Source organism: Panthera tigris, chromosome B2 (genome assembly GCF_018350195.1).
Source record: "Panthera tigris isolate Pti1 chromosome B2, P.tigris_Pti1_mat1.1, whole genome shotgun sequence".
Lineage (NCBI taxonomy): Eukaryota > Metazoa > Chordata > Mammalia > Carnivora > Felidae > Panthera > Panthera tigris.
Window position 1 is genome coordinate 43,223,235 of NC_056664.1, and position 22,667 is coordinate 43,245,901.

General features: G+C 42.9%; 1 protein-coding gene and 1 long non-coding RNA gene across 6 annotated transcripts in view; one reads left to right on the plus strand and one right to left on the minus strand.

The window, feature by feature from the left end:
• Positions 1 to 22,667, plus strand: part of RUNX2 (RUNX family transcription factor 2) — a 259,057-nt gene that overhangs the window by 190,105 nt on the left and 46,285 nt on the right. The gene's annotated exons all lie outside the window — the stretch shown is intronic.
• On the minus strand, positions 16,510 to 17,584 carry LOC102948722. Its single transcript, XR_445441.3, has 2 exons — positions 17,176 to 17,584; positions 16,510 to 16,794 (listed from the first exon to the last, which is right to left on the minus strand). It is a non-coding gene; the product is annotated as an uncharacterized LOC102948722 (long non-coding RNA).

The window sequence follows — 22,667 nt, forward strand, 5'->3', positions numbered from 1 at the left end:
TCCCCTCCCCTCCCATACTTCTTATCACACAACAATCTGTGTTTAAGTAGCATCCTTCACCCCTGAGGGATTTCGTACATTATCTCATTTCATCTTGTGTGATCCTAAAAGAATATTCACTATACAGAAAATTCACTCTGATTCTATCAAAGAGTCAAGTATGGCAAGACAAGGACAAGTAAGCCTGATAACCCAGACCATTGTCTGTATCATTGCAAGAATTTTCTCACCCATGGCATTTGTGATGTTCAGAACATTCGTGAGGCTTGGCACAAAGATTGTCATTGCTTTTCTGCAGGTTATCACGAAATACCATGTAAATAAATAATTACAGACTTTTCAAAATGTATTTTAGGTAATTATCCTACTAGGAAAAGAAACACGACCGTTTATTGAGTCTGATTCTTGGACTTGTGGGTCAGAGTACGAGCTGTTGTTAGTGTCCTGAAGGAGATGACGACTCCTCCCCTGTCCCATCCACCTGAGTAAAGTAGCTTCGATTAACCCAAGTCTGTACCACTCTTTGGCATACATGAAGTGGAAAAGGTTAATACAAGCATTTTTCTATGATCTTGGTCGCTGTGCCCATGGACCTCTCTGATGCTTTTGGGAGATCTCTTAAGAGAGTTAAGGTACATGAATTAGAGATGCAGGGAAGGGCCATACGTGTTTTCTGCCTCAGTTACTCTGGGAGAGGCCAGTGCAGATTGTATGGATTTTTTATCTCCATGCATAGGATTTTTTTTTTTTTTTTTTACATAAGACAGAGTTAGAAACTGTAATCTTTTTGAGGGTTACATATTTTTTTGTGTGTTTTTTTCATCAAATGGTCTTGAATTTCTTCTTTCAAAATATTTAAATATCAAAAAATTCCACTTAATCAACTGCACAAGACTATTAAGGATGTCTGTTTTTATGACTCTCAGTTGCTAAACTATAATATTTCCAAAGGTCAGCAGAATAGGCGTTAGTCTAATAAATAAAGCTACTAAAAATTATTTTATTACTACCACAAAATCTAGACATGGCCAGTGGAAAAACCCCATTTTATCATTCAAGGTCTGCTGGGAGGGTGGTTTCATGTAATTTCAAACCCGGCAGTGTTTGATGCAGTTCGTTTTTAAATGTCCCTTATAACCGAGTTTCTATCAAGTCCCCTGAGTCCGGTGTTGGAACCAGAGGCTTCAGTAATGTGCCAAGGATACGTGGACATTTATTTTCTCGGGACCACTCTTAACTCACAGGAGGGAGTGACGCCTTAAGAGAGGTTAAAAGGAAAACTCCAGCAATTAATACTAATAAAGCAGAAAGTTAAGGCGACTATAATAAAACACTAGAACATCTACTTTTTACTACAGAACCATTCCTTTATTAAGAGCCACCTGTTTGGTAGACACACATGTGCCACAGCAGCCACGGGCAAGTAATTAAGTTTAATAAGAGCCACTCTTATTTTGAAGAAGTTCTCTGTTTAAAGCCACAGAGGGGGAAGTTATTAAATTTAATAGACCCTAAACAAAGGCAAGCCCTGTGTTACCGGTGGAATGTTGGTCAGTATTCTCTGTTAATTCGACCGTGATTGGTTGGGTTATTTTTGCAGTCTGTAAGTTGAAATTCACCTTGCTTTCTCGCAAGACGGGCTGTCTTCCGACACGAGCCGATGATGTCTTGATCTGATCACCGTGGGCCCAGGTTCAGGGCAGACCTGGACCTCAGTTGACGACGGGTTCTGAGTTACTGGTGCTGGGGACCGAGGAAGCGGTTTCCATTCTGACTAGATGAGTGGGGGGAGTTGGCCCGGCCCACAGAACTGACTGAACTTGGTTATATGATATTTACTGTTACATTGTAGGTAGACAGAGGTACCAGAGCTCAGAATGAAACTTGCGTGCGTGGCTTGACTCCGATGTTATACGTGGTTCTTGATAGCTGTTTTCCCGCGGGTCTGTTCTCGATACATGTACCACCACCCACACGCGAGGAAAAGCTTTAGTGACGAAGGGACTCATAAGGGACTCATGGGTACGCAGGGATGGCAAAGACGTGGCTACAGATTCTATTGAAAGGTTTGCTACAATCCCTTTCTTTTGTAGAAGAAGACTTGGGAGCTTGCACCTCACTTCACCAAAAGTACTGGAGTTAATTTTTTAGTGACACGGTGGCTCCTGTGGTTCGATGGGATCCGAGAAGAGGGTGGAGACAGTTTAACTGAGGAAGCCAGACTTTTAGTTTCATTGTCACTGAAGATTCTTCGTGTTATTCTCAGATATGTCCGTCAGTGAATTCATTGTGCCTCTGTTGGCCCCTGTGAACAAATTGTCCGTCCACACATCTCAGAATTTTCTGCAAGGAGTGAGTTAATGTCTGCCCAGGGATTTGTTGCTCTTAGGACTTCTAGCAAAGAAAGCTTGCCTTACCTGATAACTGCCAGTGGAGAAACTAAGTTGTGTCCTTAGCTTCCAAACAGTAGAAACGTACTATTTTTATTTTTATCTCTCTCTATACATGTTTTAGAATGGATACTTTATTTTTTTAGAGCAGTTTTGGATTTACTGAAAAATTAAGCATAAAGTAGAGTGGGGATACATCCACCCCCGCCCCCCCCAACTGCCATTTTGTCTTATTAGTCACATCTTGCATTTGTGTGGTGCATTTGTTACAACTGATAAACCAATATCGATATGTTATTTTTAACTGAAGTGCATAGTTTATGTTATGTTAACTCTCAACATTGTGCACTTCTGTGGGTTTTTTTTTTTTTTTTCAAATACACAATGCCATGTATGCAGCACTATAGGGTCATTCAGAATAGTTTCATTGCCCTAAAAATCCCCTGGGCTCTACCTGTCTATCCCTACCTACCTGCTCCCATGGCCCCTGGAAGTCATCTTTTTCCTGTCTCTCTAGTTTTGCCTTTTCCAGAAAGTCGTATAATTGGAATCATGCAACCTGTAGCCTGACTTTCAGACTGGCTTCTTTCGCTTACTTAACCATGTGCCTTTAAGGCCCCTCCATATCTTGTCATGACCTGATAAGTCACTTCTTTTCACCGCTGGATACTGTTCTATTGTGAGGACGTTGTTGTACTTTTTAAAACCTCAAAGCCACTCTCGCAGCACCTGGAATACCCCCATCCCAATTTGTTTTGTCACTGACTTCGTCAGTGAGATTTCTTTTTTTAGAAAGCATTTCATCCATTCCTTCCTGGGGAAACACGATTGTGGTTGTCCATACCTTTGGTCCATTTTTTTTTTTTTTAAATTAAGATTTTTCTTTAGTTTTATCCATAGACAGCTTACCAAACATTTACATTTAGGTGATGATTCTTAACAATTCAAGAACGGGAGAGACCCAACTAAAAAAAAAAACAAAACAACCCATTTATCTGGCTACTTCACTGCCTCCCCAGATATTCAGCTCTGCCTAGGTAAAGGATGCTCCTTTTCTCTAAGAATGCCTGGCGTTCCTTAAGTAAGTTGCACTGTTTCCCACTCCACACTAGCCCTTTTCTCCACCAAGGCCCCGCCCATCTTTGTCAGCCACCTCTTTCCTAGAAGGAATCCCTTCCCCAACCATCACTTTCCTCCAAGTTTATTACTCTCCCTACACCCGTCCATTTCTCATCTCCCTGCTTTGGACACACCTCTAATGTGTGCCCCCCTTCCTTTAGCACGATAATCTGCGTCCATGCCTTTCCCCTTCTATAGGAGGTAAGCGTCTCACTGTCAAGGACCGTGACTGTGTTGTACATATTCTTGAACTCTTATAACCCAGCACAGTTTTGGGCACATAGTATGTGCTCAGTAAATCTTTAATGAGACAAATAATAGTGGGAAAGACGATAGAAAACTACAGGAAGATAGGCATGTAGAAGAAATAAGGATAGAAGAAAGGGAAAAAGAAAAAAGATTTTGTTCACCTGGAACAACAAAGAAAGGGTGAAACAAGAGGGACTTTTATTGCTGATAAGGACAGGAAATAGCACAGTATGAGTGTGCATAAGCAGTATATATTTTTATCTCCAAGCCTTTCTGCAATGTGTTTCATATTTAGAACACATAGCAAGACTGCATCTGTTTCCAGAACTTGCCGCTAACAGTTGGTAATAATGCCAAAACATACTTTAGTTCCAGCTTGAAACCAAATGATCAAGTAGAATTTTTGATTTCTAATTTGGAGCCTGACATTCATTCTAGCCATCATGCAATAAAGTGTCAAAGTCTTTTCTGAGAAAATAATAGAAATTCTATTAGCTAAGCTGTAAATTGAAGCTCAAAGCAAAAGATCCGGTTTTGTGACAGCATTTCTCACAAAGTCTTACCTTTCTCCAGACCGACCTTCGTTCTCCCCCATCCTCCCCGCTCTTTAAGCCCTTGCTGTGTGATAGGGTTTCATGTCACCTCACTGTCCTGGGCAGTGGTCTCTGGGCACACCACAGTTTGTCAGCGTCCCTCTTTATGCCTGGTACCCAGAACCAAACTCCCTTATTGTGGCCTCTGTCAGCCTCAGCAGAGGTGGCCTCAGTGCTTTGGTGACCACGTTACATTATTCTCTCATGTTTGCCATTTTTTTGTCAAACTGCATTGCTCCCATTGTTTTCCTTTCACGGTTGTTTTGGTTTGTTGTTTGTTGTTTTTTGTCGTTGTTTGTTTTGTTTTTCAGATCCAAGTCTGATCGTATATAGTTACTCCTGTTCGGTTTTATCTTCATTCTTATCTTATTCACGTCTTAAGTTGATTCTTCGTTCCTGCCTGTGACGAACTTTTGGGGTTTTTATAACCTCACCCAATATACAACAGATAGCCTCTTGCATTCCCTCCAGCCTGGGATGTCTTTCTTCAGTTTATGTCAGTCATTTCAAGTCTGCTCAGCAGACACTTGGTACATAATTATCGTGTGCTTAGGCAGGCAACACACAGAAACAAAACCGAAGACATCATCCGTGCTTAGGAGATGACGTAATACACATATGACCCAGTTACATTGTGACGCCAGCTCCGGTAGATGCCAGAATGTGCAAAAATGCTCGGGAGTTTAGTGACAGGCCATCTCTTTTGCCCTACTGCATGAGCAACTTAAGGCCTCTCCTTAGGAAATTAAAAAAAAAAAAATAATTCCATTCTGCTAGATTCTACTTTCAGTCTGAATCACTTCAACAATTACATTTTCAGCTGGAGAAAGAAAATTCCACTCGTTGGCATGTGTGGTTTCATAATATTTCTTAAGATATGGCAAGAATATATAAAAAATCTCGTCTTGGGGCGCCTGGGTGGCTCAGTCGGTTGAGCGTCCGACTTCGGCTCAGGTCACGATCTCGCGGTCCGTGAGTTCGAGCCCCGCGTCGGGCTCTGTGCTGACAGCTCAGAGCCTGGAGCCTGTTTCAGATTCTGTGTCTCCCTCTCTCTGACCTTCCCCCATTCATGCTCTGTCTCTCTCTGTCTCAAAAATAAATAAACATTTAAAAAAAGAAAAGCTGTCTTTAAAAAAAAAAAAAAAAAAGAAAAAAAATCTCGTCTTTTCCTAGCTAGATTGGAAGTTCCCCTAGGCCAAGGACCTGGCCTGCTAATCCTTTGCTATCTGTCTGTGAGTCCTAGTCTTGTGGTCTGCCTGTATGGGGAGTACTTGCTCATGGCAGAAGGGTCTGTCCAATAGTGCTCCCTGCTTTCGGGTTGCTTACACCGTAACTGTTGTTAGGAGTTGCTAATAGGTCTAGAAGTGGGATTGGTAGGAGACTAATGACAATTGCCATTTTTTTAAATTTTTTTAATTTACATCCAAGTTAGTTAGCATATAGTGCAATCATGATTTCAGGAGTAGATTCCTTAATGCCCCTTACCCATTTAACCCATCCTCCCCCTGCCCCCACCACCACCCCTCCAGGAACCCTCTGTTTGCTCTCCATATTTAAGAGTCTGTTATGTTTTGGCCCTGACAATTGCCATTTCTTAATTTCATATTTCGTATGCACAAACACGGTCCTAGCATGTGTTTATATTATAGAATTTTTACTGTCTCTTATTGTATTTACTTGTTAAATTTATTGAGAGAGAGAGAGAATGGGGGAAAGGCAGAGAGAGGGAGAGAGAATCCCAGTCAGGCTCCACACTATCGGTGTGGAGCCTGATGTGGGGCACCGTGTCCCAAACTGTGAGATCATGACCTGAGCCGAAACCTAAGAGTCAGATGCTTAACCAACTGAGCCCCCCAGGCACCCCTACTATCTCTTTTAAAGTGAAGCAACACTGTTAGTCTTACGCTGTAACATACATATATGTATGTATTCACCTGTTCACTACATTGAGAATGAATATACATGTAAATATTCTTGACAGGTCTAGTATTTGGGATGTTAATTAATATTAGCCAAACTACCGCTTTAACTTCTCTCAGGAAAAACAGGCCCCACTGAAACCGCCCCCCCCCCATGACCTACTGTTATTTTGTTACTTCAGTCAGCATTGATTTCTCAGGAAATCCGCATTGATCACTGCTGGTGGAAAGGGGAAAGAGACGCTGCATGATTATTTTAAGTTTGGTTTTATATTTATTAATATGTAGAAATAGTTACGAGGGGAAACTTAGAAAGATATCATTGAAAGAGGTAACTACACAGGTAAAAAGTTGACATATAATTAAAAAACCTATAGGAATCATTCCTAGTGACCCATGGGGGAAAGAAAAAAAAAAAAACCCTATAGGATAAAATACAAATGACAGCACTTTATTTATTTATGTATTTATGTATTTATTTTATTTATTTTATTTATTTTCAAATGACAGCACTTAGAGTTATTCACAGTCCTTTTTAGACAGCATTTTATTTTGAACAGTTCAAAGTCCTTTTCAGTCTCCCTTTTTCTTTGTTTTCTTAAAAAATTAATAGGAAGGATATATTATTAAATTGGGTCAGAATTGGTTCGAGGTAAATCTCAGATCCCATTTGTACTACCGTCTAATTTTTTTTTTTTTATGTGACTCTCACGAAATTCATGAATCTCCAATCCATGACAGTCACGTAAATAAAATTCTGCTTAGGTACCAGTGTCCCTGAATATCTCAAAGGATTTCTTATGCAGGAAGGTGTCATCTTTTCCAGAGAGACTTTGGCCTTGAGTGATAAACTTAGAAATGCAGTCAGGCACAGTAGACTGGAACAAGACTGATGTTTCTATATCCAGAGTTCACCGCTGTCTCTCTGATCAAAATGGACACTGTTCCAGCTCCCTGTTGTAATTAGTAATAATGCCATAGTTAATGGAATAATAATAACAAATATAATAATAGTTATAAACACTCCACCCTGTGCCAAGGAGCGCAGTGATTCATGATAAATCAATAATAAACCCATTGATGTGGTCACATTAAATCCATACATAATTAAGAAGAACCCTTTCCAAACAAAAGCCACAGAAGGAATTAAAATAGGCTCGGAAAAGAGGAAAAAGTCTGATAATAGTGTTGTGGTACTCATCATTAAAAAAAAACAAACCTGGAAGCTTCTAAACTATACCTTAGGAAAACAATACGTGCTCAGTTTTGCTTAAGGGTACCTTAAGAGTCGATCTGAAAGATTCTGAAAAAGAAGGAGATTGGCCTTCTGGGCAATTAACAACAGAAATAACAGAAACAACAGAAAGTTATTTTTCTGACCTTAGAAGTTCGTAGGTGTCACAGGTACTGTACCTTTGAAGCATTACTAGTGTCTTGTTTTTTGGTCTGCTCTGACAATCTCTGTCTTTTAATTGGTGCATTTAGACCACTGACATTCAAAGTGTTGGATTGACATGGTTGGATTACTATCTACATATTTGTTACTATTTTTTATTATTGCCCTGTTTTTTATCCTATGTCTTGTCTTTCACTCTTTTTCTTTTTTTTTCTTTTTTAAAGTTATTTATTTATTTTGATTGAGAGAGAGAGAGCACAGGGGAGCGGCAGAGAAAGAGGGAGAGAGAGAATCCCGGGAAGCCTCCACACAGACAGCATAGAGCCTGATGCGGGGCTCAAACTCATGAACCGTTGAGATCATGACCTGAGCCGAAACAGAGTCGGATGCTTAACCGACTGAGCCACCCAGGTGCCCTGCCCTCTTCCACTCTTTTTCTACCTTTCGTGGTTTTAGTTCAGCATTTTATATGATTCTGTTATCTCTCCTTTCCTAGCATATCAGTTATGCTTCTCTCTTTACCCTCTTTTCATGGTTATCCGAGTTTGCAATATACGTTCACCACTACTCCCAGTCTACCTTCACTAACACTATAGCACTTCATGGATAGATAGTGTGAGTACCTTATAACCTATAAACATCTGTGTATACATTTTATGTGGACATAACTTTTCAGCTTCATTGGGTGAATGCCAAGGAGTGCAATTGCTGGATCACGTGGTAAGAGCGTATTTACTTTTGTAAGAAGCTGCCAAACTGTTTCCCAAAGTGGCTGTGCCATGTTGCATTCCAAAGCAGCAATGAATGGGAGTTCCTGCTGCTTTATGTAATCTCTTTGTGCCTTTATATCTAAAGTGGGCTTCTTGTAGATTACGTACAGTTGGATTTTTTGATCTACTCTTAACAATCTCTGTCCTAAATGGTGCTCAATGATCATTGATGTTCAAGTGCATAACGATACTGTTGGGTTAATAGTTGGATTAATTAACCTTGGAAGGGTTAGTAAAACCTCAGATGACCTGTTTAATCCAGCAAATGATTAGAGCATTTAAATTGGGACATACACCCCCAAAATTGGATTGAACCCAACACTGATAAAATAGCAGCTGCTTGGGGTGCCTGGGTGGCTCAGTCGGTTAAGCGTCCGACTTCAGCTCAGGTCACGATCTCACAGTCCGTGAGTTCGAGCCCCGCGTCAGGCTCTCTGCTGATAGCTCAGAGCCTGGAGCCTGCTTCGAATTCTGTGTCTCCCTCTTTCTCTGTGCCCTTCCCCTGCTCATGCTCTGTCTCTCTCTGTCTCAAAAATAAATAAAAACATTTAAAAAAAATAGCAGCTGCTCAATAAAACTGTGTTGCATTGGTTTGGCTTATTAGAAAATACTCCTTCCGAGGCCCAGGCATATAGCACAGTGATCAAACACTCATAGCATCACTTGCAACATGCTGGAAACAGTGCTTTGCTGGAAATTGAGGAACCTGAGTTTTGAGCAGCTCACTTAAGTTTTCTATGGGTCTTAGGTTCCTTGTGTGTGAAATGAGCGAGTTGGGCTAGATACTCTCCAGGGTGCATCATAAAGCTCTGAATGTCTGTGATTCTAAAATAAGTCCTGAAGGGGTGGGTTTTCTCTCAGAAACATTTAGGAATCAGCAGATCAAAAATCTACATACCGCCACCCATAACAAAAATAAAAGCTAGCATAGTACTTGGTTTATGAACTAAATTAGTAGGAATAACTACTGTAGGTGTCAAGAAGAGTTTGTCCTGTGTTTCAGTTGATTCTGTTGAGAAACAATCTAGGATCAGGTGAATTAGTGCCAAAGACCTTGACACTTGACCACAGGTGACTTCGTATTTAACGTGAAGCCTCTTACGCTTGCATGTGTGTCTGAGTCTGCAGAGAGATTTTGAAACCACAGCTTTATTAAAATTAAAAAAAAATTATTGACATTTTATATACCTTTGCATGGTTTTATGTGACTTATCTAACCTGGGGTTGGTTATAATGAAATACAATTTATCTTACTGGAGAACTGAGAATCTTACCCGCTAACAGTTATGAAAACAAAAGAACAGGTGAATTCTATTAATAATAGGCTAAATGGGATGTGAGGACCAGACTTTCTATATTAAAGAAATAATATATTTAGAAAAAATATTATTAGAATTATAACAAGAAGTTCCTTTTAGTGAAACATTGCTATCATAGTACTTTATGACCACATGATAAAAGTCTTCATTAATACAAATCATTGTCAACATTAAATCCACTCGTTTATTGAGACTGTTCCGGTCACCAGAGATACAGTGATGGGTAAGACAGAAAAGCTCAGGGAACTTTCTCTGCTGACATATGATATAGTCATTAAACAGTCTTTGGAGCCAGACTCTGTGGGTTTCAATCTGGGCTTTTTGACTCACTTGCTATGTGATCTTGGGACTATTACTTAGCTTGTATGTACCACAATTTCCTCATCCGTGAAGTGGGCCAATAATAATAATAATAATAATAATAATAATAATAATAATAATAACAACAATACCACTAACTTCAGAAGGTTGTTATGAGGACAAAAGGATAAAGTACATAAAGCTCTTAGAATAATGCCTGGTAATAAATGTTAGTTATTATTGGGGAAGGGTAGGCAATTGAAAATGAGAAAATATTACCTAGGGATATGTGCTGTAAAGAAAGTGAAATAGGGTGATGTTATGAGGAAGCTTACTGCAGACAGCAGAGAAGGCCAGAGCAAGGGCCCTGAGGTGGGGAGAAGAATGTCCGGTGGCTGGAGTGGGTAGAAGATGAGATGAAATCAGAGAGATTGCTACTCCGGGTCATGCTGGGCCTCTGCTGGTCAGGAGCAAAGGTTTGGGTTTGCTGGTCCAAGCAGCCATGAGCCATAGGCAGATCCTTTTTTTTTGCTTTTTTAATTTTTTTTAAAGCTTATTTATTTGGAGAGAGAGAGCAGGGAAGGGGCAGAGAGAGAGAGAGAGAGAGAGAGGGAGAATCCCAAGCTGGCTCTGTGCTGTCAGTGCGGAGCCCGACATAGGGCTCGAACTCGTGAACTGTGAGATCATGACCTGAGCCGAAATCAAGACCGAGCCATCCAGGCGCGCCCCTGCCATGGGCCGATCTTAAGCGGAATCGTGATATAAATGGATTTCTAGTTTCAAAATGTCACTCTGGCTGTTGGGGGGAGAGCTGTGTAAGAGTATGGGGGAGGAAGCAACAGTGTTTTTGGGAGGCGGTGGCAGTCACCCTGGTGGGAGGAAGGTGGCTTCCGCTTGCCTGAAAGTGGTGAGGACAGAGACACTCTGGACTGGAGCGGGTATTTTGCCTGGATCATGAAAATGTGTTAGCCGTGCTTGTCCCCAGCTGTTGGTCTACTTTAAAGGAATAATACTACATCTTATAAAATTTTAGTTAACCTTTAGACATTGTTCATACACCCCAGAGCGAAGTGTAATTCAGGAATCGCTTGAGTTATTGGGTGGATACAAAACCACCAACCTGGAAAATTCAGGCCAGAAATCCATTTAGAGAGCTGAAATGCTTGGTTCGGTTGTTTTCATTGACACATTAATCTGATTATTTCCAGGAGCTCCCCTTCCTTGGCACTGTGCAAACACAGATTTCAGTGCAGTGAAGCACAATGATTAGATTAATTTGGGGCAACGACCGGCATGGTATGTTCTTCTCACCCTCTTCAAGTATAGGTAGTACGTTTTTAATGTCTTTGATAGCTTTGATGCACACCCATTCCTTTTACTCCTTTAAGACGGAATGAAATGCGGGGCGCCTGGGTGGTTCAGTCGGTTGAGCGTCCGACTTCGGCTCAGCTCATGATCTCGCGGTCTGTGGGTTCCAGCCCCACGTCGGGCTCTGTGCTGACAGCTCAGAGCCTGGAGCCTGTTTCAGATTCTGTGTCTCCCTCTCTCTCTCTCTGCCCCTCCTCCACTCGCGCTCTGTCTCTATCTCTCAAAAATGAATAAACATTAAAAAGAAAAAAAAGAATAAAATGAAAATCACCACACTGGTGTGACCAAGCTGGCTATGCAGGTGCTTATATCTAGAAGTGTGCAGCAACAGTCCTGCAGCGAGGAGACCCCTGAGCAGGAGCGGGGGGTGAGTCACGTCTGGCTGGCCAGCTAATATCTTGCCATATGAGCAAAGTAAAGCCAGGGGAGGCGCGAGTGCTTGTCCTCCCTGTGAATGGGAAAACCACCTAGAACAGCTTCTTCCCAGAGGATTGAGAAACGGGGGCGTATCTTAAATTGGAAAGAACTTGAATCAGTAGAATGTGCTAAATACACACTGAGGGTGAAGGAGGAAGCTTTAAATAGCTGAGCCAATTAGTCTAAGTGTTGTAGTCATCTGTCCCGCCCTTCCGGGATTCTTTCACGGTGCCCTGTGCCTTAAAAAGAGATAGCCTCACCCCCACCCCCCACCCCCAACCTTCAATTAGGGACTCTAGAAGTTAGCTTCAAGATCTTGTGAAGATGAGAGCAATTCTGTACATTTCCTGTTTGAAAAGCAACAAAAGCCTGACTCTCCGTGGACATCTGCTGCTTCTTGGAATCCGAGGCGCAGAAGTCCGCCTGCTGAAAACTCACATCGCTATTTTTCAAGAAAAGAAGGAAAGCGGTAAAATCCAGGTCTTAGGAGCAGTGACCCAATCTACTTAAAATGTATTTGAGGGATCCATCTTGGGTTTTAGAAGCGCAGAGGACTCAAAACAAGATACAATTCAAAGAGGATCATAAGATGGGAGATGTTATCAGAAGTCCAAGGGCTCTGAGAATTTTACAGATTGGAATTCTGGGTAATAGGTTGGCTGTTTCTTTGGCGCTCACACCTAGTTTTTAACCCTTCTCCCCGGCTTTGTCATTTGGAATGGAACAGTAAGGGAGAATAGAAGCCAAAGTTTCAGCGTAAGGAGGAGGCAAAACTAGATTGAGAAACAACAGGTAACAAGCCACTGGGGGGAAAGGAAAAGTCACTGTGAAAGGAGTAAAATTTAAGAACAGCGTACTCTACTAGAAAGAGGGGTGTTTTCTCCCCAGGAGCCAGGAGTTCTAAATCCCTATGGTACCAATGTGTGTAATTCATTTTCTTCTCCTTCAGTTGAGGGGTGGTCTTGATCATGCTCATGCTTAATTAAGCCTTGGGTACTGTTCTTTTTCACTACCACACTGCAGTATAATATTGCAGATCACAGAACTGGTGACTAGACAAAACTAGGACCTTAGGGCTAGAAAACTGGAGTCACGGTTACGTTTCAGCCCGGGCACACACTTCCCAAGCCAGTATTCAAAGTGCCAGCTTTGGACGTGCAAAGCCACGGCTCCCTGAGTCCCCAAAGATGGCTAAGCTGCGAAAGTGACTTTCCTGCTCTTCTTTGCCAGGTTGCCTGGTGCCTAAAAGAGAAAAACTGTTTCCCCAAAGTGAACTCCACCCCCAAGGGTCTTCTTGCCATCATTTAATAACAAAGTCACTTCTCAACATATAAATAGTAGAACTTCTAGTTAAAAGTTGGAAACCAGTCTTTCTAGAAGTTTATAGTTTTTTTAACATTTATTTTTGAGGGAGAGAGAGAGAGAGTGAGCAGGGGAGGGGCAGAGAGAAGAGGGAGACACAGAATCCGAAGCAGGCTCCAGGCTCTGAGCTGTCAGCACAGAGCCTGACACGGGGCTCGAACTCACGGACTGCGAGATCATGACCTGAGCCGAAGTTGGACGCTCAACCAGCTGAGCCACCCAGGAGCCCCTAGAAGTTTATAAAAATCACATCAGCTGTACCACTTACGTTATGTAAAATGCAATGCCTTGAGGTAAAGGTCTTCAGCTGCCCACAGACATGGCAGGTAAGCTCTAACGCATATAAAAAGCAGGCTGGCATTGAGGGAAACAGGATGAATAGAGAGATCTGTACAAACACACTCAGAGTTAGGACTGTGGATTCACCCGCAGCATCACACTGGAGGTGAGGAGGTCTGTGGCCCAGTGTAGCTAGGTGACAGGTGGATTCCAGCAACGGGGTGGGCTGCTGTCTCATAGGATGCCGGCCTGAAGGTTGGGTCAGGTGAGAGAGGTGGAAACTTGGGCAGGTGTCATGGAGCGTGTGAAGAAAAACTAAAGACACCACCAGGAAGGAGGAGGCATCCTTAGGGGGAAGCTTGAATTGTTCTACTGCTCTCGGGAACTCCAGAGAGCAAGGAAGTTGAAAAGACTCAGGACACTCGGGTCATCTATAACAGGGGCTTTTTTGATGTCAGAAATTAAAGCTTCTGGATATATGTATGTGTGTGTGTGTGTGTGTGTGTGTGTGTGTGTGTGTATATAACACCATGTATTCTAAGACAAATTAGGTGCTGAGGAAAATGGAAAATGGGGTGAATTATAGCAACTGAGTCCAAAGGGGATAGTAAAATCTTAGCATTAATAATGATAATAATATCTAGATAGTATTTTAAGTATGTGGAAAACACTTTTCATAGACATTGTCTCATTTAATCACTGTTAACAGCTCATTGGAGTGTAGATACTACTGTAGTCTCTATTTTGCCAGTAGGAAATTGGGGATCTGAGACATTCAGAGACTAGACCTAGGTAACATCATCAAAGACCAGGAGAGTCAACCCTCAGCCCCAAGTCTTTTGGTTCCAAATGTGCTTTCCTCACTATGCTTTGTCCTAACAGTCTCCCCATATCAGAACCAGACTTTGCTACAGAGCCTGCTGGGTATCATCCCGGGAGGGAGTTCCATTGCATTGGTCTTTCCAGCCTACACTTGGGGGACATAACACCAGTAATCCTTACTAAATTGCTGACGTTCATACTTTATACAGGTCAGGGTACCCAAAATAAAGTAAAACTCACTGAGTTCCTGCCAGAAATAACAGTGGAAACAGCCCACCCCCTAATTTTATAAATCTCAATTTTATTCGAGAGATTAAAAATGTACATATTAATGAAATCTTAAAACCTCAAAGTACGTATTTTTATATGTTGGACAGGAAAACCTAAGCTACTTAAATTATGCATAACTATACCTCCTATCCTGCAAGAGTTGGAAAGGTTGATGTAAAATGTTAATTTGTTTTAATTTCAGATAGTTCAGATCAAAACAACTTACTTGAGGAATCCAGAACAAGGAGCTAAAGAGAAATAGCTCACTTCGTATTTCTCATCAAATGTGTGAGCCTAAAGCTAATTTTAACCCTCTTTACTGCTCAATTTGACGATGAAAAAGCTTTTGTAAGAAGTGTTCCCATTTTCTTTAGGCCTCCATTGCAAACTGTCATTGACAGTTACATTTGTGTGTGTGTGTGTGTGTGAAAGGATTCCCTATTTTCTAATTGACATTTGTTATCTGGAGAGAAAACCTGGGTATTTTTTGCGCGGTGGATATACCTCATTTAAAACAACCCTGAGGGGGCACCTGGGTGGCTCAGTTGGTTGAGCGTTTGACTTCGGCTCAGGTCGTGATCTCACAGCTCGTGAGTTCGAACCCTGTGTCCGGCTCTGTGCTGACGGTCAGAACCTGGAGCCTGCTTCGGATTCTGTGTCTCCCTCTCTCTCTGCCCCTTCCCCACTCACACTCTGTCTCTCTCTCTCTCTCTCAAAAATAAATAAACATTAAGAAAATTAAAAAAAAACCCGAGATACTATTTTTTAATGAATGGGCACCTTTCTTTAGAGGAACAGTGTTTCTAATAGGACTTTTGAAGGTATGTTTGGAATTCTGCAGGTTGTCTCACATGTAGCAGAATCAGAATTTTGGAGCTAGAAACCCAGGGAGATGATTTAGTTAAATTCTGCCATTCTTACTGACAAGGAACGTGTGGGTCAGGGAGGGGAAGGGACTCCTCATGGCTGCCTGCTCGCCTGGGACAGTGCTGTGACCAGAACCCAAATCTCTGGCTGATAGTCCAGTGCTCTAGAATGGTTTTCTCCTGCTACATTTCTAATAGGCTGCTGACATTTTTTCTGTTACTGCTGCACACGGATGGCCCCTTGTGATCTGAAGAAGAAAAAGAGCTACCCTTAAATTATCTCCTCCTCTTTTGCTCTTTCCTCTTTTACCCTGAAATTAAATCCTTATGAAGAAACTGAATAGATTTTGCCCTGGCTTGGTGACAGTGTCATCTCTCTTGACCAGTCATCGGCTGTTTTGGTCCACATCTGGAAGAGACTCGGTACACTGTATTCTCGGGCTGGGAACAGTCGGACTGGGGTTTGTCCGTGGCAGGCAGAGAATTGTTTGAGAAGGAGCTACCACTGGGCTACTGTTTGTCCCACAGCACACAGAGCAGACCAGGCCCGCTTGCTCACTCTCTTTTTTTTTTTTTAGTGTGTGTAGGGGGGTGGTCATCAAAACAAGTAGCTATTCTCAGACACCTTAATACATAATTAGGTATGTCTGTTTACACTTGGGAGACAGAAGGCTTCACATCCCAAAGAAATTCAGGGAGTCTGGGAGCAGCCACAAACAGATGTTGAAAATGTCCATTTGTGGCAAGTTTTATGACTATAGCACCAGAAGTATGCATGGAGGATGAAACCCCTCTGAAGGGGTGTCTGTGTGTGTGTGTGTGTGTTATCAAGTGGAGTAGAAAGTGAAAGGAGATCTTCCCCGCCCCCCCTCCCCGATTTGCTCTAGTATTTGTTTATCTCCTACAACAAGGAAAAAGTTCACTATTATTTGGCTTTGGCTGTTTGAAGGCTTTTGCCAAATGCTTAACAATCTGTAGGGTTTGATTTCTCTCAAAAAAAACCACTTTGAGAACAAGGCTCTATGTAACTAAGATGTGTTTGTTTTTGTTTAAATCACTCAGAAGAGAAATCATCTCTTGTCCATTGTTAAAAGAGAGGTTTCAATCAAAGGAAAATTCTACATATTCTAAAATATACAAACAGCTCTTTGAAACTGATGCCAAATCAAACTCTAAAAGGGACGTTTCTCTTGCAGAAGTTTTGAGTTAATTCCGTGTGCGAGGCTTGAGTGGAAAAACTCTGAGACCATCAGAGGAACCAGTTTCTGTAACACCGCGTTTGGATTCGGAAGTTGTATGAGGGGCTTTGTCTCAGGATAGGGTGAAGTCTCTTGTACGAGGTTTTAGGCTCAACTCTAGAAACAAAGCAAGAGAAATTCTTTTCAGAGTGAGTCAGTTTTTCAGTTAAATAAAACTTAGTAGTTTGTTTCCTGATGTTACTGGATCCGAACCTCCAATGGGAGAAGGTGTGCCTGTCATCACTTTATAAAAAAAAAACTTCAATTGAAATGTTCCCCTGTTGTTAAAGAAATACCGTCCTTTGGCCTATCATGATTTCTAATAGGATGAAAAATAGTGGATGCTAATGAGACGAGCCCAGTGGGGAAAAGGGACACAAATTGGAATAGGCAGAAACCAGAAGGCATACACAGAGTGCAGTAAGGGTATTCCCATCTCTTTTTACACACACACACACACACACACACACACACACACACACACACACAAATACTTACCATGTGTTGCTCTGAGAGGAGCGACAGTGTGTTTAAAGATACGAAGGACAGAGCCTGTTCTCAAGGAATTCGTAGGCTAGTCACGTGATAAGGGGGATGCTAGGTCCTCAGCGTGTACACGCCTTGAGAGACACAGATGGAGAACCAGGTGCAGATGGAGAGGTCCCTATTGGGCTAAAACAAGAACATGAGAAGAATCTTTGAAGCAGAGGGGGATTGTGAGGTAGGTTTTAAAGGCTGCGTAGAATTCCAGGGATAGGACTTCCGAGATTCCTATGAGATAGGATGGGGGGTGGGGATACTGAGGGCCTGAGGGAATCATGTAAACCAGGGCACGAAGGTGGGGAGATGGGGGGTTGTACGGGAAATGGAAAAGGGTCCAGTTTGACTGGATCGTAGACTTGATGAAGTGGAGTAAGAGATAAGACTGGAAAGGTAAACAAGAGACAAGACTGCTATCCCAGCAGACATTTGTTGTGTGTCTGTAGAGATCTAGAAATGTACACATACTTGAGGAAAGAGTGGGACATGAAGCCACAGAACAGGTAGGCAGTAATGAGCAAGGAAGTCCTGAGGAACCAGTAAGTTGGACAAGCTGAGGATTCAGGAACCCAGATAAGCCTTGTGGGCAGAAGGTCTAAGACACACACAAAAGTGGGTCTTGATTTTAAGGTAACCTTCTGTCCCAGCCAGGAAGCCCCTTGTATTTTCCTCCGGGTACGGGAACCAGTCCCTGGGCATGACCAGCAAAGGCCTATGCTGGGGAGTTCAGTGTGTCCGTCGGACTGCAGAGGGAGAGAGGGCAAACATAAGGATGCGTCCTGGCAGGATATAGCTGGAGCCTAAAGCCTAGGGCTTGGATCCTAGATGTTAGTATGGATTGTGTTAGGCCTGTCCTAGCTGTCCCCCTTAGAGCTGACTGAGTGGTTAGTACTTTGGTGATCTGGTTCAAATTCTGGGTCTTGGGACATTGGGTGGTTTGAATCACATGGGCCGTTGGATCACATGGGGGTGCTAAGCCTTTGGAGGGAATATCCAGGCTTCTCAGGTTTCGACTAATACTGCCTCGGGGGCAGCTGCTGCCTGGAGCCAACTCTTCCTTCCCCCAGGGTCTTTCTGGCTCAGTGCTGGACGCAGAGGCAGGGTCTGACCGCATTGGTGCTAGACGGAGAGGAGCAGAGCTTTTCGTACTCTAGGAAGCGGAGAATTGAAGTCCAAGCTGAAAACAGTCTGTGCATTCAGGGGATGGTGGGATGTGGTCCCTGTGATGCTTGTCTGCTGTCCTTGCCTCCTCTCCCCACTGCAATGGGCATGCTTTTTACAGGAGAGTTCCGCTGGGGCCTGGAACTGGGTGTGCGGGGTAAACCGGGACTTTCAGGATTCTGAATCTCACCTCCGGTCTTGCCTAGTTTGGACCCAGTGTTTCAATTTTCTTTTCCTCTCGCTCTGCTAGTTCAAGTGGTACTGGTAGGAAGGAATACCCTTTGGAGGTGGAGATGTTTATATTTGCTGTGTACTTTTGCCGGTTTTCACTTATGAGGGTCTTATCTGACAAACAGAAAAAGCGACTGGCCCAACATTCCTTAGAGCATCAGTGGCAAAGACAATCGGGGAATCCGTTGTCAAGCATGGCAGACAGGTGGCATGTGTCAGCCTCCCCATTCCACACCCCATCCCCACCTCTGTCCCCAGGGCTGTCTTTGATACTTGATCAAGCCCCCTTTTCATCATTGCCCTCCAGGTGGGCACGGCCGATCAGTTAGAATCGGCATGACGAATGAACCTGATTTTCTGCAGGAGGAGGAGATTGTGGCCGCCACAATCTGTGCTACCGGTCTGGGGCCAGGTCCTGGCCACCTGTTCCCGGTCTATAACTTTGAGGAAGTTGCTTCCCTTAGCTTCAGTGTGTTGTCCTCAGTGTGGGGGTCAATGACATTGTGTACCTCACAGAGCTGTGGGGAGGGTTCAGTGCCATAACGTGAGTGAAATACTTCAGTAAAAATCCTCTGCAGATCAGAGCCCTGCCCTCTCACTTGTCTGGCTAGCCAGTCTTTCCTCTTAGTGAAACTGGCCACGTCATGGGATACCGTGGATATGAAATCTCTTACGGGATTCCTATGGTTGGCGCAAAGCAAAGGCTGTTCTGTTAAGCAATAGCCCAGTGCTGGTTCCCAGCAACCTGGAGTCAGAGCATTCCTGAACAATGGGTTCAGGCATGCTACCAAACTCCAGAGAAACGCTCCTCAGATTTTTCCACTAAAGCACCCCAAAGGGCAGAGGAAACTCCAGGGCTCCTTCACTGCTGCCGCTCTCCTCAATCTGTTGACACAACCCCCAAAGAACCCCCGCTCCTTTGAGGAGAGCCTTTTCAGGTCTCTTCTCTTCACGTGAAATTTTACTCTGTAAAATGCCTGCTTTTGTTTTAATATAAAAATAATGTTTGAACTTACTAATACCCGTTTTATGCCCCTCTTTAAAAACCCTCCCCCATTTGTTCCCTTCTTGTATTTCATGCCCTCCTATCAGCTAAGCTTTGGTGTCTAATATATAACATCTCGACCAGTTCATAAATTTCTGCTTTTAATATAGCCTGAGTTCCCACTAGCGCAGGCCACGAGAAAATACCAGGCTGTCCCCTCTGCATTCGAGCTTTTTTGAAAGATTTACTGAGGAACAATTTATCATTTAGTTGAAATTTTTAAAATAATCTTAATTGGCCACATATGTTATCAAATAAGAGCGGGTCTTGGAGCCTCCGCCCCCCCTCCGCGTCTCCCACCCCCACCCCTGCGCGCGCATGCGCACTGCCTTCTGCCAGGATGTCAGAAAATGAATTCTACCACTCTGGGCAGATACCATCGCAGGAAAGCCTCCCCGTGATTTAAGATAAGATTACTGATATTGATGCTGTTATTTTGAGGAGGGGAAGACTACTGCTTTTAAACCTCTATCCCTCTTTCTCCTAGTTTTTCCTCTCTTAATTATGGCTCCATGTTTTGGTAGCCATAAGTCATTAGTGGTTTTTAATTTCTCTGAAACTGAAATAAGGTCTGAAAGGCTGGATTTGTCCCTTTTTTCCTCCTTTTTTTCCTTTTTTTTTTTTTTCCTCTGGCTAATCGGAGGAACGCAACCACATCTGAAGCCACTTGGCTCATTATGAATTTCATGGAAACTGATTCTCTGAAAGTGTTTCCATATGTGTGTTCCCAATATATCCCATCCTCTCTAAATGGGAGCACAGACGTGTGCATGGGCTGGAAATGGCTTCAGGATGTGACAGAGCAGTCATATGACCGCCACGGCACCGTGGGTGGCCCCTTCTGAAAGACACGGTGTCCTGGGTGCTGGCCTCCTTCCTGCAGCGGATCTGGTTTCAAAGACTACCCACCCTTCCTAGGCCTTTAAAAAGTTCTTAATCAGGGCCTAGCAAGAAGATCTCTCTCATTTTTCCTCCGTTTCTCTCCATCCCCCCCACCCCACCCCAACCCCCTGGTTCCTTCCTTCTCTCTTACCCTCCCTCTCTGTGTGCATACACTCCCACATCTCCTAATGCCTGCCTCCTTTGCCTTCAAAAAGAGGAAATATAGTATTCCAACAATATCCTCAAAATTTGGGTGGGTTTAAGGAATGGTTGAAGTTTCTGGAAACTGCCAGGTTGTTGTTTTTTTTTTTTTTTTTTTTTTTTCCCCTCTCTCTTTCCTCCAGCATAGCATACTTTCTTAGCCTTAGGATCAGCTGGTCTTTCAGAATTTGTGAGCATGCAGTGGAAAAGTACAATTCATTACAACACGGAAAATAAATATTTATCCTGGATAGTTGAGGCACTTTTCCTCTCTTTTGCAAAACTATGGAGTTTGCTAGTCTGACCTTCCATTATCTTAAAAAAATTGGTTTCACATTCTCATTTTGCTGGTTTCTTCTCCATCGGTGTGATCCATTACATTTCTCCTGTGTAGGGTATGTTTTTCCAATTATTATTTAATGTAATTACAAGTAAAGCTAATTTAATGATAGATTCTTGATCATTTTCAAGTGAGGGGGGAAATTCAGGGAAATTAAGAAAATTGATGTAAAAATCCTTGAAAACCTCAGTGTGGAAAATGCAAAGGACTACCCTGCATATAGTCCAAAATCGATTTTTGGATGATCTTTACACAGCGTTTCTGCTTCTGTCATGTTGCCTGTTGGTAATGCTAGTAATTCATCTGTGTAGCACATTTTTTGGAAGTACTGTCCTTTCTTAGCACTGCACTATGTAGTAGGTAGGATCTAAAAGAATACATGATTCTTATTCTTAATTTGCTTTCCCCTTGGTTGGAAAATGACAGTACTTCTCTAAACACAATGATAATACTTTAAAATGTGTGGAGTAGACTTTACATACATAAATGTTCAGGATGTACATGAAAAAGCAAAGATGGCAAGAATTTGCATCCTGGGAAGCTGTTGGGTATTGGTGAGCTTTTTTTTTTTTTAATTTTTTTTAATGTTTATTTATTTTTGAAAGACAGAGTGCTAGCGGAGGAGGGGCAGAGAGAGAGAGAGAGAGAGGGAGACATGGAATCTGAAGCAGGCCCCAGACTCTGAGCTGTCAGCACAGAGCTCAGTGTGGAGGTTGAACTCACGAACTGTGAGATCATGACCTGAGCCAAAGTCGGACGCTTAACCGACTGAGCCACCCAGGTGCCCCTGTTGGTGAGCTTTAAAGATAGTGCTTGCCCAGCCTTAGTCTGGCAGAGAGAAGAGAGCTGGTCCTGAGTCTGGGGAGAGCATGCGCAAAGCTCCAGTGAGGGTCCTGAGTGTATGTCCTGCCGTGAAGAAGAGGGTTCATACTGGGGAGCAGTGAGACGTGACATTGCAAAAGTAGGACAGAGAACTCCGAATATGCCAGTAGCCGCCTCCTCACTTTCCACCCTTCGTGGGGCAGGTGCCTGGTCATGTCTTGTGAAAGGCTGACCTGTGCCTGGGTGGGGGTGGCACCCTCCGGTTTTACAGGAAGAAGAGCCTCATTTTAATCTCCTGGTATCATTCACATCTACCTCGTCTCCAGACTTCCATTTCTTCATCCATAAAGGTCGTCTTCGATTCTTGTTGACTCTGATGTACTTGCTGCCTGTACTAGTCCAGAAATTCTGACAGAGTGTGAGTTTTACCCTCTGTTACCTTTACTACCTATCCCAAATAAATAACCTGTGTGGGGGCAGTTGCCCTGGGATCACCTTCCCACAGGCCATGTTTCTGTGGCCTGGCACTCCTGCTCCCTCCTCTGTTGTCTCTGTGGCCCCCAGGATAGACATAAAATACAGATGCTGGGGCTAAGGATACCAGGAACAACACCAGTGGCAAAACAGAGGTAATCTGTTCACTAGTGGTGATTGATTGTCCGCAACATGAGGTCAGGTGATGTAATGATGCTTGGGAAAAGCTTTGAACACTCTTTAAAGAGAGTTTTATGAGGATTTATAGTCTGGAGTGGTATTAGAATGCATGTG